The sequence below is a fragment of the Scylla paramamosain genome, chromosome 27, assembly GCF_035594125.1.
Source record: "Scylla paramamosain isolate STU-SP2022 chromosome 27, ASM3559412v1, whole genome shotgun sequence".
Taxonomy (NCBI): domain Eukaryota; kingdom Metazoa; phylum Arthropoda; class Malacostraca; order Decapoda; family Portunidae; genus Scylla; species Scylla paramamosain.
In genome coordinates, this window is record NC_087177.1 from 10,474,922 (window position 1) to 10,489,098 (window position 14,177).

At 42.9% G+C, this 14,177-nt stretch overlaps 2 long non-coding RNA genes across 2 annotated transcripts in view; both read left to right on the forward strand.

Moving 5' to 3' along the window:
* Positions 1-12,385, forward strand: part of LOC135114491 (uncharacterized) — a 71,413-nt gene extending 59,028 nt beyond the window's left edge. Inside the window, exon 3 of the long non-coding RNA XR_010275521.1 lies at positions 11,849-12,385. This is a non-coding gene — a long non-coding RNA (uncharacterized LOC135114491). The remainder of the gene's footprint in view (positions 1-11,848) is intronic.
* Positions 3,171-8,274, forward strand: LOC135114490 (uncharacterized). Its single transcript, XR_010275520.1, has 2 exons — positions 3,171-3,670; positions 7,324-8,274. It is a non-coding gene; the product is annotated as an uncharacterized LOC135114490 (long non-coding RNA).
* Positions 12,386-14,177: the final 1,792 nt, after the last annotated feature.

A 14,177-nucleotide genomic window follows, 5' to 3' on the forward strand; every position in this document is an offset into this window, starting at 1 on the left:
CGGGGCGTCTGACGAGACTAACAAAGTCGTATCTGTTTTTACCGCCACCTTCGTCCTGCAGGTCCCGCCGAGCGTCTTGAGGCCTTGTCTTTAGTAACCCACAGACACATATTTGACCGCTCAAGGTCAAGTTTGAGGGTCACTGTCCTCTGCCTCATGAGGGTTGCCGTGAGGGTTCCAGGAGGCTGACCTCCCACCTCAAAGGGCACTAGGGATGCAGACACAACATCCTGCACGAAGGGTTCAGTATTCAGGATTGACAGCTGCGTGTGTATAATACGAAGCACAAAAACACCTGGTATGCCAAGCAGTCGTGGGTGTCTGTGCTGCATACCAAGTGCCTCCAGGGACCGACTAGCGGCCGGCGGGCAGACCAGTGTGGCACGGCTCGCCGCTTCGAGGCGCTTCCAGACACTTCATGGAAATGTGACTACAAGACGTTGACACCTATTTATCTCAGAGCAACTAATGAACAAGCCTTACTGAATGATGCAAAACTTTCCGAAAAAAAAGGAATGACATTTGAAATAATTACTCACGGAATGAAATACTGCTCACTTATAGGGAATAGGCGGATAGGGAATCGGCACATCAGTAGCCTCCAATTCTTCACAGTTTTTAGCCCCACACACACCGTGGCGGTGCCTCGTCCTCCCTGCCTCCCCTACACCTCCGCCTCTCCATTAGCAGGAGGTGGCGGGGTTGTCTCCTGACCATTGCCTGAGTGCTGCCCGCCCTGGTGATGCTTCTCTTGTCCCTTACAAGTGACTCATTAGGAACTGAATGGCTCGTTAACTCACTCAAGAAACTTCTGCAAATTGTTGTAAGACAAAATACAAAAATACGAACATAACAATAAAATCTCTGAAAGGAACAGCCAGGCATCACCACCACCACCACCACCAGCACGACTACTACTACTACTACTACTACTACCACCATCATAAATGATAATGGTGATGATGATGATGATGATGATGATAACAATAATGATAATAATAATAATAATAATAATAATAATAATAATAATAATAATGATAATGATAATGATAATAATAATAATGATAATAGTAATAATAATAATAATAATAATAATAATAATAATAATAATAATAATAATAATAATAAATGTTAAGAAGAGTAACGAAAACATAAACACATGTTAGGTTAATGCAGCTGATCCTTTCATTACAAAGCAAGAGGACGTGTGTGTGTGTGTGTGTGTGTGTGTGTGTGTGTGTGTGTGTGTGTGTGTGTGTGTGTGTGTGTCTGCGAATTCCCAGCATAACGCTTATTTCATTCCATCCATCACACACTTCATTTCGATCTACGTGGGTTATTGTTTTCAAATAGCGCCTTACCTGGCCTCCCTTCCCCGCTGGATTATCTCACGCCTTCATCCTCTTCCTAATTGAGTGCACCATCTGCCTGTCCGCTTCTCCGTCCCTCACCACCTGGGCGCTGATAGAGAGAAGTGGTGCTTTCAGTAAACTCAAGATACACAGACACAGACTCGCACTCCCCCTCCCCATCTCTCTCTCTCTCTCTCTCTCTCTCTCTCTCTCTCTTTCTCTCTCTCTCTCTCTCTCTCTCTCTCTCTCTCGTTCCCACTCATTCTCTTTTTATCTCTTCCAATATTATCTAAAATAAAAAGGGACTGAAATGGAACTCTCCCTAAACCACTTAGCCACGCTCCTAATCAACAGATAATTAGTTGCTCTTCTTTTTCTGCCGAGGTACCCAGTCGTAAACGCGAGATAACAGGAGAGTCGGAGCCTCGATGGGGGGGGGGGAACGAAGTGATGATAGAAGAAAAGAATGAATGGAAATCGTGGTGACGGTCTAGAAGAGAGAGAGAGAGAGAGAGAGAGAGAGAGAGAGAGAGAGAGAGAGAGAGAGAGAGAGAGAGAGAGAGAGATTTCTACGACCATATAATTTCATTATTCCTCAGACTCTCTCTCTCTCTCTCTCTCTCTCTCTCTCTCTCTCTCTCTCCTCTCTCTCTCATCTCTCTCTCTCTCTCTCTCTCTCTCTCTCTCTCTCTCTCCAGTGCTTCTGAAAGTGAAAAAAAAAAAATGTATCTGAGAACATTATTTTTTTTTTATCTTTACGTCTTAATGTGATTCAGTAATTTATTTATTTTTTTTTTCAATTTAATGAGGATCTAATGTTTGTGGGGAACTAATTCTGGGCAGGTAGCGAGTTGATGAGTTTAAAGGAAAAAAGAATAGGACTGTGAGAATGGAGGGAGGAAGGGGGGGGAGGAAGGGAGGGAGTGAGGAAGGAGGGGTGTAAGGCTACAGAAGCCTTATGAGGGAGGGAGTAGGGTAGGAGTGGGCAGGTAAGGGATAGCAGGTTAGCAGGTGACCTTGGATTCAGTCACTCACACTGGTTCGTGCCCTCCCGTCAGGTGTGAATGAAGGGATGGTGAGGAAAGAAGGTAGTGCTCTGTTTTGGAGCGTGTGTGTGTGTGTGTGTGTGTGTGTGTTGGTGTACATGCCATAGTTTGAGGTTCTGTTTGTTTTTGCTATTTTTTTTTTTTTTTTTAAGATAATTGTTTGGAAATGTGTTTTACTTTTTGGAAGAAATATTACTCTTACGTTTACTACTCATTTGTTGGTTTTGTTTTAATTATTTATTTATTCCGTTTATGTTTGTTTCATTTCAAATCTGATTATATTATGTACATGTTTAGAATTATCTTTATTGTCTTTTTTTTTTAATACTCTTATTGTACGGTATCTGTGTGTGTGTGAGCGCGCGTTTCTCGCTTGATGTTCGATGGAAGGTGAGAGGAGTGAATCCCATACGGTTCACATTCGCCAGGGCAGGTTCAAGGAATAAGTCAGGGTAACAACCTTCGCCGCACCACGCAGCCTGCCGCAGACCACTCACGACTGTACCGTTGTGGGGCCGTTGACATTAGCTCCTGTAATGTTAGAAGTAATGTTTTAGCTTCTGATGCTGATGACGATGATGATGACTATGATTTCTGAACATAAACTTTACTTCGTTCTGTACCTTTTTATTTTAAGGAGTATGAACCACTGAATTACTTCACTGCATTCTTTATGAGTTATTTGAAGGGTTGGTGTATCAATGAAGTACCGAGCGGCTTCGAAACAACTGAAGCGCTACGACTCCCCCGGGCCAGTGGCGTTGCTTCTATTGCGTGGTGCACGTGTGTCAGATTCTGTGCTGTTTACAACACTTATTTGTGGCGAAGGTGAAGTAGGACTGTCAAATCCGTACATAAGACTTGGTTCCAACAGCTCATTAGGCATGTGGAGTAGGCATTGAGTGTGTATGGACATGTTTTTCAGGCGTATAGGGAAATTTCACTCTTAAACCAGCACTCTGACGCCGCTGGGCCGGGAAAGCGTGAGTTGCCAGACTATCTTAAGTGGCTTAATTTTATTCCTCTCATTTCAAATCATGTAAGACTGTGTAGTGTCTGAACCTGTTTAATCTTAATTAGTAAAAGCAATATTGTTCGGAATGGCAAATTTTCAGGGACGGACGCAAAAATCAGCGTGAGTAGTGGAGATGAAGGCGAGGGTTGGCAGTGTGGCAGCGCGCCTCCCTGCCTTATCCTGCGTCATGTATACCAACCCAGACCCCACAATGCACCGCTGCCAGGACATCACCCCATCACTCCATCATGTTACAGGTGCTCCTAGAATCCTTTGCCTAAAAAAATGGAGTCAGTGATCTCTACATACATCACCACTCTCTCACTCTTATCACCGCCACATCCACCGCTGCCCTGCCCTCCATTCCTCCATTTCAGTACCACCCCGATAACACCCATTCGCCTCCCGTGTCGCCTCCGCTATCTCCGCCGCCGCATCACCACCACCTACCCATATTCTACCTGTCCTGTATCGTTCACTTTCTTCTCAGCAATTCACGCCGCCTCATGATACTGGCGGTAATTCTCAAATATAGAAGGTGAAATTGAAATAGTCTAGCAAATTTTGAGCTACTGCTGATGCTGCTACTGCTGCTGCTGCTGCTGCTGCTGCTGCTGCTGCTGCTGCTGCTGCTGCTGCTGCTGCTGCTGCTGCTGCTACTACTACTACTACTACTACTACTACTACTACTACTACTACTACTACTACTACTACTACTACTACTACTAACAACAACAGCAACAATAACAACAACGACAACAACGACAACAATAACAACAACGACAACAACAACAACAACAACAACAACAACAACAACAACAACAACAACAACAACAAAGCATCAAACCATCACCCTATAGTCCTAATCTGTAATAAATAATAAATAAAAGTCACCGCGACCTGTATGTTCCATTATAAATTATATCATTGGAGCGTGAATTATAACTGGCCTGTATATGGAGGCGTGTCGGAGTTCACTGCTGCCTGGAGGAAGGAATGAGGGAGGTAAGGAGGGAGGCAGGGAAGGAAGGAAGCTTTCTCCTGTCGCTATTGTATACGGTTATGGAGTGTCGCCCGTTTCTTCTTGTGCTTGGACAAAAAAAAATTAAGAAAAAAAAGTAATAATAATGACTGACCGCTGACCTACCACTAGACAACATTTGTGGACGGTAGAAATGACTCGTCGCTGTAATAAGTATTGCCGTGGTAAAGCCATAGTGGAGGCTGGAAATGTAATGAGTGTTCAATAGGTTTCGGTTTAAAATAGTATAGTGTTTATACGTTGATGTGTCCATAAGCCCTAATTATTTGTCAGTCACCTCATTGCAGCTGAAGAGAAGTTTTTTTTCCTCGTCATTGTCGTTCTTCTCTGTCTCTTCCTCCTCCTCCTCCACGGGTAAGACCAGTGCCATAAATTCCTCATACTTTTGTCATGCTTTTACTGAAGTAGTCTGTTCAGTTTTTGTCCCCGCCTGCATGTAGTGCCCATTTGTATTCTTTTATGGTACCCAGCAGCTCGGCGTGCCTTGTCGTACGGGAGCGGAGTGTTGTGTTACATTGTGTTGTGTTGGGGAAGGCTTGTGATCCATCATGCTCAACGCCGTCAGCCGCCACCCCGTCATATTTTAAGATTCACGCGCATCTGAACTTGACCCCCGGCAGCCTTTGTTCATATCTACTTACCATAAATATTTAATTTCTTTTTGCAAGTGTGTGCAAGTGATGTTTAGGTGTAATTTATCACAAGTGTTTTTATCCTCCGTTCTGCTGGTCATTGCCGCTCCTTATGGCACGTCCCGGCCTCTCGGGTGGTCCTCGGGGTCCTCGGTCCTGGTCCGTACTCAGGATGCACGGTTAACTGTAATGAGTTTCCAGTAATTGTTGATGTTTCGCGTAGTTTTTATGTCTAATGACCGACCTCTGCATTGTTGTCCAAGATTGAGATATCAGGCTGAGTGCGTTTGTCAGGTGAGGGGCGCAGAGGGTGGCTGTTTTCGTCAACGATGCAACCCCTGCGGCATTATAAAGGCCCCGCCTGGACGACGCTCCCATTGTTTGCCGCCTCCAGCGTGAGCCAAACATGGCTGACGCAGCCACTGCCACTCGCCTTAATCTGGATGGGCACGGCCGTCCCTCGTCCTGGACTCTCGTTAAGTCCCCGCGCAATCTGCACCTGTCGCCATATGTCATTACACGGGAACAACAACCTTTCTGATCATTAATTATAAAGTCTGGGCCGCGTGGCAACTTAAAAAAAATACGAGCAATACATCAACGGCTCTGGTCATGAACGGCCGTCGTTGGCAGTTCTTAATATTGGCAGATGGTGATTATAGTGGGAAGAACCACGTAATTACTCTGTTGAAAGTTTATTGGCCGCAGAAAGATGCCGTATCACGTTGCAACACAGTCTGCGGCAGCACATACTCGTGCCGGTGTTGTATTGCAGCTGAAGGCACGTGACAGGTGATTCAGGGTTAGAACTCAGATATCTAATGAGCTATAATGAATAACTGCCGCATACAGTGGGTGGTGAGGGGATACTTCTTAAGGGGAGGGGTTGAGGGATCATGTGGTGTGTCGCATCCCTGGGTTGCATTTCATGTTCTCGTTGGTGGCGAAGGAAGCTTTTATTCTTTTGCAAGAAAATATCGTGACATCGCAGCCATAGTAAAACATCCTTGTTCATTTACTCCTATTTGTTATGTTATGTATTCATATTTATACATAGTCCACTTGATGTAAGCCCACCGCTCTTACACCCAACCACATTCTCGTATTGATGACAAGCTCTCACACTCATCCATTCATGCTCAGTAAGCTTTTATCATCCATGCACCTGCCATGTTATATCCTTTGACACACACACACACACACACACACACACACACACACACACACACACACACACACACACACACACACACACACACACACACACAAATTCCTTCTTGCATGTCCAGACTTGCCCAAAAAAGAGCACACTGGCGTGGAGTCCGAGGAACCTAATTTTTTTCTTAGCGGTCATAAGTTCTGTGTAGCGGGGTGACGCCTGGTTGGGCCTCGGTTCCTGCCAGGCTGCTAAAGGGCTTGTTACAGCGGCGTAATGAGGAAGGAGATGAGTTGCCTCCTTCATTAGTGGGGCTTTCAGTACCGGCCATAAAGTTAGAAAGTGAAGGTAATGATTGCTGCGAAAATGTTGGTTACCGCATTGAAGGTGGTCTTAATTATAGCATGCTTCCTTCCTCTATTTCTTTTTTTATAGGCATGGCAGCGAGGCCTAGGATTGTGAACTAATGGCTCGGGCAGTAGCAGGATAGGCCGGGTGATTAATTAAATGCTGGTTTGTTAAGAGGCAGGAAGAGAAGGAGGAGGAGACTTTAATGAACTAATGAACGGTTTAGTTAATACGTTGGTCTCTTAGCGTAATGAGAATTGTATACGTATCTAGAATAGCAAAGAAAGCGCGTTCCGTAATTCATCTATCTACTTATCCATTTTTTTTCCATCTATATCTTCTGAAACATTCGGACAAGGGCACTGTTATTCTCATGGTCCCTAAGTGCTATCACGTTTTGGCCTAGTCACTCTTGCTCCCTATCTTCCTTGTACCCCAAAGAGCGCAGAAACGGGCAGTCAAGTGAAGGGGGTTCCGAGTACACTGAGTAATAATGGGATCTAATCTGCCCAGTACGATCATAACCTTTAAAGCCTTTGGTGATCCTGCGCTATATAATAAATGATAGACATGCAGAGATATCCATAATAGGCCCCAAAGAAATCACTGGTGTAGGAATGCTATTATAATTATACGTATTTTTATCAGTTTTAACCCTGTTCTGGTGATAACAGTAATATTACCTCCTCTTTCTTACAATGTCTAGTGAGTGTTGTTATCATTTATCGACAGGGGACGTGTAGATGCGAGCATCCTTCTACACCACACCGCGGGAGGAATAATTGTCACCCCTGGCCATTCTTCGCAGCTCCTCGCCACTACTACCACCGCCACCGCTACCGTTCATATCGTCACATCTAATCCCGCCCTTATACCTGTTTTCTACTAGGCTCTCCTTGTACCCATTTTTTCCTTGTCTCTCCTCAGCACCGCCACTTCCTTTCCCGCCCACAGTCCCTCACTTACCACCAATGTCAAAGCTAACACCACTGCCATTATTACTGCTATTACCACTGCACTTGTCTGCTTTCCCTTCCCACTTCGTCTCCCCTACCGTCTCACCAACTCTTCGCCCCCACCAGGCAGCATCCACTAGTCTCTCTCTCTCTCTCTCTCTCTCTCTCTCTCTCTCTCTCTCTCTCTCTCTCTCTCTCTCTCTCTCTCTCTCTCTCTCACCAGATTACCTATTTATACTGTGATTTGGCCCATTTTATAGACGATTGCTCCCGAGTGGAAGGTGTGAGAAGAATATTTGTCAGCGTCGCAAGGGACTCTCGCTTCCGTCTTGCGTTGAAAAGAGCAGACTAATGTAACTTGTGCTTATAGACGTATTTTTGTTACGTGTGTTAGTTTTGTGTGGTGGTGGGGTCGGTTTTATTGTTTAGTTATGTTAGGTTATCTTTGGTTTGCTTTGGCTTAGGTTAGGTTAGATAAGGTTAAGTTAGGTTTGGTTGGATTAGGTTAGTTTAGTTTAGTTTGACTTAGCTAAGGTTAGGGTAGCTTACGTTATGCTATGTGGCGTCATGATATGCTTGGTTAGGTTAGGTTAGATTACAGTAGGTGACCTTAAGTTGCGTTGCATTACATTGCTTTACTACGATATTTCATGTTAGGTTAAATTACGCTGTTTTACGTTGGGTTACGTTGTGTGAGTCGTATTACTAAACACTTAAGTTATTTTAACCGGAAATTTATTTTACCTCTAGATGAACAATTTCAAATCTGACATTATTCACATGACTACATTATCAGCATTTTTATAGGCTCATTCACGCACGAGCAAGTTTGTAATATCCCTAATCATTACTGCCGCTAATTATGCACGCGGTTACGCCCCTATTTTATCTTCGTTCAACATTCTCCCCTCAAGATTAAGAGCCGTCCTGCTAGTTAAGATTGGCCTGGGAGTCTACATACGTAATTTGAAGGCTCTCTCGTCCGGGCTAAAATGTTGTCTCGGTCGCGTCGTTCTGCTTGGGTGCGCCTGACCACGACGCCTGATAAAGCATCCCGCCACACACACCTGCTGACTCCCGACTCCTGCGTTTCCATCACTTGTCTCCCGCCTGCCCGCCGCTTTTTTATTATAAGTCGGCCTTGAATTTTAGTCGGCCTGTCTTTTTTTTTTTCAGCAGCAGCAGCAAAAGTAGTAGTAGTTTACTAACAAAATATACAGTTTCCAAGGACGTACAGAAAAAAAAAAGATTAGTTTTTACTCAAATTGAATAGATCTTAACTTAAACGCACACTCACCCACCCACCCACGCACACACACACACACACACACACACACACACACACACACACACACACACACACACACACACACACACACACACACACACACACACACACACACACACACATAAGCACCACTTCATAACAGCATCCCACTTTTCCTCATCCCCAACAGTCACTCCATCTTCCACACAAAACCCCTTTCCACACTCCGCAACACCACACTCCCTTCCCTTCAGCTCTCCATTGTAAAGCGAGGAAAGAATTCACTGTCCTTTGAATATTAAAACTTACGTAACTTTTTTGAATCACTTGCCGAATAATTTCATGAACTTAATCTCTGGCAGGGAATGAACTGATAATGATATTTCTTGCTACTGGAGAAAAAAACCTTAAAGAGTGAAGAAGTTTTATAATCGCATTTGAATAGAATGTTTCGTAAATATATTTTTTAAAGGGTGTCAAAAGGGTAAACGCGTGCCGTGGTCATTAGGAAGGCGAGGTAACGATAGAGAGGTCAAGGGATGGTGGTGTAAAGGACAGGAAGGAGGAACGGATGGATGGATGGTTGGGATGGGATGGAGGGATCTCAGTGATGGGCAGGGAGGAGATGAGGAAGAGGGTAAGAAATAACTGAAGGACGACTAGAACGAGGGACTAATAATATAGAGATTGGAAAAAAAAAAGCAGATGAAAGGAGGAGAAGGATGAGACGAGAGGAGGAAAAAGGAATGAGGAAAGAGGGAACAAATAACATGGAAAAAAGCAAGAACTGAAGGAGATGGATAGAATACAAATCAGCATGGAAGTGGAAAAAAAAAAAAAGAGAAGTAGGAAAAGAATGAGGAAAAAAAATTAAGAAGAGAGAGTTTCAAGAACGTAAAATAAAACTGTAAGCGAGTAAGCGAACAGATAGATAGATAGATAGATAGAGAGAGAGAGAGAGAGAGAGAGAGAGAGAGAGAGAGAGAGAGAGAGAGAGAGAGAGAGAGAGAGAGAGAGAGAGAGAACGACAACGATAACAGCAAAGAAGACGAAAACGAAAAATCACAAACAAGAAATAAAGATAAGTACGAACAGATAAAGATGAAAAGAAAACAAACCATTTATGAAGTAGAAGTAAGAAGAAAACGAGGAAACTGAAAATGAGATGAGATAAGAGGAGAGGAAACAAACCCCCCCAAAAAAAAAATAATAATAAAAATAAGCGTAAAAATAGTCTTGCATGTAACTCGTGTGGAATTTCTGCATCAGGGTTCCTTTGTTGGCTGGGTAATTACAAGGAGATATGCAGCACAGGACTCCATTACTAGTTTTATTTTACGGCGGGAGAATAGACTGTGGTGGCTGGACGGGAAATGCAGACCACAGGAGGAGGAGGAGGAGGAGGAGGAGGAGGAGGAGGAGGAGGAAGAGAGACAAAGATGTTTTCCGTGGCTTTGTATCATTGAAGGTCAAGACGCTGCTGGACTCAGATCAGCGAAAGAGAGAGAGAGAGAGAGAGAGAGAGAGAGAGAGAGAGAGAGAGAGAGAGAGAGAGAGAGAGAGAGAGAGAGAGAGAGAGAGTATAAAGGTGGAGTGACAAACAGCTAGGTGTAAGATCAAAAGAAAGCGATGACAAAAAAGGAAAACTGAGAGGGAGTGGTGGAGAAAGGAAATTTATGAAGTGGGTTATGCTTCTCTCTCTCTCTCTCTCTCTCTCTCTCTCTCTCTCTCTCTCTCTCTCTCTCTCTCTCTCTCTCTCTCTCTCTCTCTGGATGTATATTTAAAATTCCTCACATTTGTGCGAGGCATAAAATTATGATAATGAACAAGTAAAATATTTAGAATAGAAGAATAAAAGGAAGATAATCACATGGAAAGCAAGTAGTAACATGAAAATAAAAAAAAAGATAACATGAAGACACACAAAAAAAAAAAAAAATTATGCACTGCCCACCTCAAAATTTATCAACGAAAAAAAAAAAAAAACACTTTCCTCTCTTCTCAGTCCTTGAACCTCAGTAGAAGACTCGTGCCTCTAAGAATTCCACATCAAACACACACACACACACACACACACACACACAGCCAGTAGTGACCAGAACAAGCGCTTAACCCTCTTCACTGCTATGGTCGACCCTTCCTTTACCTTCACACCACTGTAAAAAATTTGCAAGGAGACACATGAGAGAGAGAAGAAAGAATAGATGGTTAACATTGTACTTTTTTTTACAATGTGGAATTATTTCAAGAAAGTTTAGCACACAAATAATGTTCTAAAATGTTATGGGTGTTAAAGAAAAACATTTATTAGGCAGTGAAGGGATCAAGGGAGAAGCAAAAAAGAGGACATAAACTCGGCCTTGGCGCTGATGTCTTGTCCTCCTCACGCCTCCACGCGACCGAGGAGGACACGGATTTCACGCTTCGATATGCGAGGGTGATTTGACACGATTTTTTAGTCCAACTGCCGGAGATAATTTGCAGCCGTGTTTTTCAGTGTGTTAATGGCGGGTTTGATCAGCGGCGTGACTTAAGATGTGGGAGGTTGGTATGCCGTGGAGGTTGGGTTTGGTGATGGTGGTGCTGGTGGTGGTAATAGTAGCTAGATAGATATATAGTAGGTAGATAGATGAATTGTTTGATTAATGATGCTGGTAATGATGGTGGTAGTGGTTGTAGTAGTGGGTAGATAAATTGTTTGGCTGATGGTGTTGATGGAAGGGGCAGTGGTGATGATATATAGAGGAACAGATGGATGGATGAATGGATGATGATTTGTTGGTAAGATAAATATTTGCTTGTTTCTTCATTATACATTACAATGCATGTCTAATAAAATTTCAGTATGCATGCATTTATTACACATATTTGCGTGTGCACGTGTTATTATTATTATTATTTGTTATTATTATTATTATTATTATTATTTGTAGTAGTAGTAGTGGTAGTAGCAGTAGTAATAGTAGCAGTAGAACTAGTGTTACATATTAGCATCATATCTAACATTACTAACACTAATTTATCCTCTTTACAGGTGCACTCTCACCGTGGCTCAAAAGTTCCCTCATAGCAGACAAGGTAAATCTGAAAATCTTTATATCGTTCTGTGATCTTTCCTTCTTAAGTAATTTCCGCTCTGTTAAATACCACCTTGTAATATTACGAGATTTAAATGTTATTCCTAGCCATTTCCTCACTGAGTCTTGAATATGAAAAAAATAATGTATGTAATGTAGAAATTGTAACGATGAGTGTTATAAATTTGGGCGTGGAGGAGTAAGTAGAAGGGGAGTGGTGCATGGAGAGGAGTAGTGAATGGCTGGACAACTCGAAGCAGGAATGTGGCTTTTTACTAATTGTGGAGCAGGTTCTGTAAATCACTAGTTGCTCAAATAAGACCTGAATGCTGAACGTCTCAATTTAAGAAGTGAGTCCGAGTTAGAAATACAATGGTAAAAATTACAGGCTAAAAATGAGTAAAAAAAATAGTAACCTGGAGTGAAATATGAATGTATTGTAAGTAAAGAGTAATAATATAGAAACTCTTCATTGAAAACTGTCAGACCCAGATTAGAAAAATAGTTATACAGTAAGTGATTGGGTTTATGAGCAAAAATATTAAAGTAGAAATAAAGTTTAAATGCAAGTAAAAAAATGAGCGAGTGTTTATGTGAGATCCTTACCTCTTTAATGAGTTTTGCTGTCTTAGTTTAAAGTAATTACATTTTTCCGTTAAGGCTGCCATCTTCTAAGTGTGTGTGGGAAGGGTAAGCGGTAATAATATACAATTGTTAACTCTTCCCTTGCTGATGGTGGTAGTGAACGTGGTTATGTCGGCGGTGGTTTGGATGATGACGGTGGAGGTACGAGTAGTTGTGCGAGTTAAGCAAGGAAATTAGTCCTCAAACAGAGTGGAGGATGACTGGAATAGATACAGTAATCAGGTTGTTAATGCTGAGTCAGAAAGGAAGTTTTAAAAAGATCAGATAGACTTATGAATAGGGATAGTAGGTGAATATAGGTATGCATGCTTTATACAGGAACTGCCATGTGTAGGCCTACTGGCTTCTCGCAGCTTCTCTAATATTCTTACTGTAACTGAACTTCGCGGTTTAAAAAAAAAAAATACGTACTGAAGAATCGAAAAAAAATGACCAGCAAAGCATTTTTTTTCAGTATCTGTAATGTAGACAGCCGAAATTAAGCATGGATTTATATGTTCAGCTTAGGCAATTGTACACCAAAAAAACTTTACGACTTCACGACTTACAAATGGTGTAGGTAGAGATGGAGAGAGCTAAAAACTTACCATGAATTTGGATGTCCAGCTTAGGGAATTGTACACCAAAAAACTTTACGACTTCACGACCTAGGAATAGTGTAGGTAGAAACGTCATTCCCTCAACAGATTACAGTGGTGGTATAGACAGCGAGAGTGGTGTTCCCCTCCCTAACTGACGAGAGAACCAAGAGACAGTCGTGAGAGAACGTACAAGTGTCTCATTATCTCCTTTTTCCCTCTCCCCTTACACACATCGTCTCATTAGGACTGTTTAACTATCGCGCTCCTATCAATTTGTCCGTCATGGGTGTTTCTAAATGAAGCCCCCAGTCACGGGGAGGAGGACGAGGGAGGCAGGTTTCAAGGTCACGCGGACTCTGGGTTGGTTGGTCATTGGGTTCCCGAGTGGCTGGCCGTGTCTTGATACGCGCTGATGCTGGTGAACCCTCCGTAAAGGTTTCTATTTTTATCTACTGCCTCTCCTACTACTACTACTACTACTACTACTACTATCCTCTTCATCACCATCAGTAGTAGTAATAGCAGTAGTAGTAGTAGTAGTAGTAGTAAAACTGGATTGCTTCCGTATCTTTATAGAGTTGGCTACCGTGGCCTTTTTTTCTTATTTCTTACCAGACTTAGGCCTCTCTCTCTCTCTCTCTCTCTCTCTCTCTCTCTCTCTCTCTCTCTCTCTCTCTCTCTCTCTCTCGTCTCTCTCTCTCTCTCTCTCTCTCTCTTGGACTTAAAAAAAAAAGAAGTTGGGATACCATTTTATCTCCGTGTTCCGCCATGTATCAGAGAGACCCGTGTTTCGAAAGTGTAGCTGGGTGTCCATCTCTCCCTACATCAATCGCAGCCCTTCACTATATAACACTTTTGTAGTACCAGTGTATCCCGCTATCCTGACCCTGTTCGCTCTTGTCTGTTCGTCGCTGTGTGTAAGGAGGCTGGGGTTGATCAGATTCCTGAAGACTCCTGTTGAATTTATGTATAATCTGAGTGGGGGGAATGTCACCTAACTCACCAGACAAGCTGGGATTTAGTTATGGGTGGAAGTTGCTAGGATGGCGGTATCTGAGGA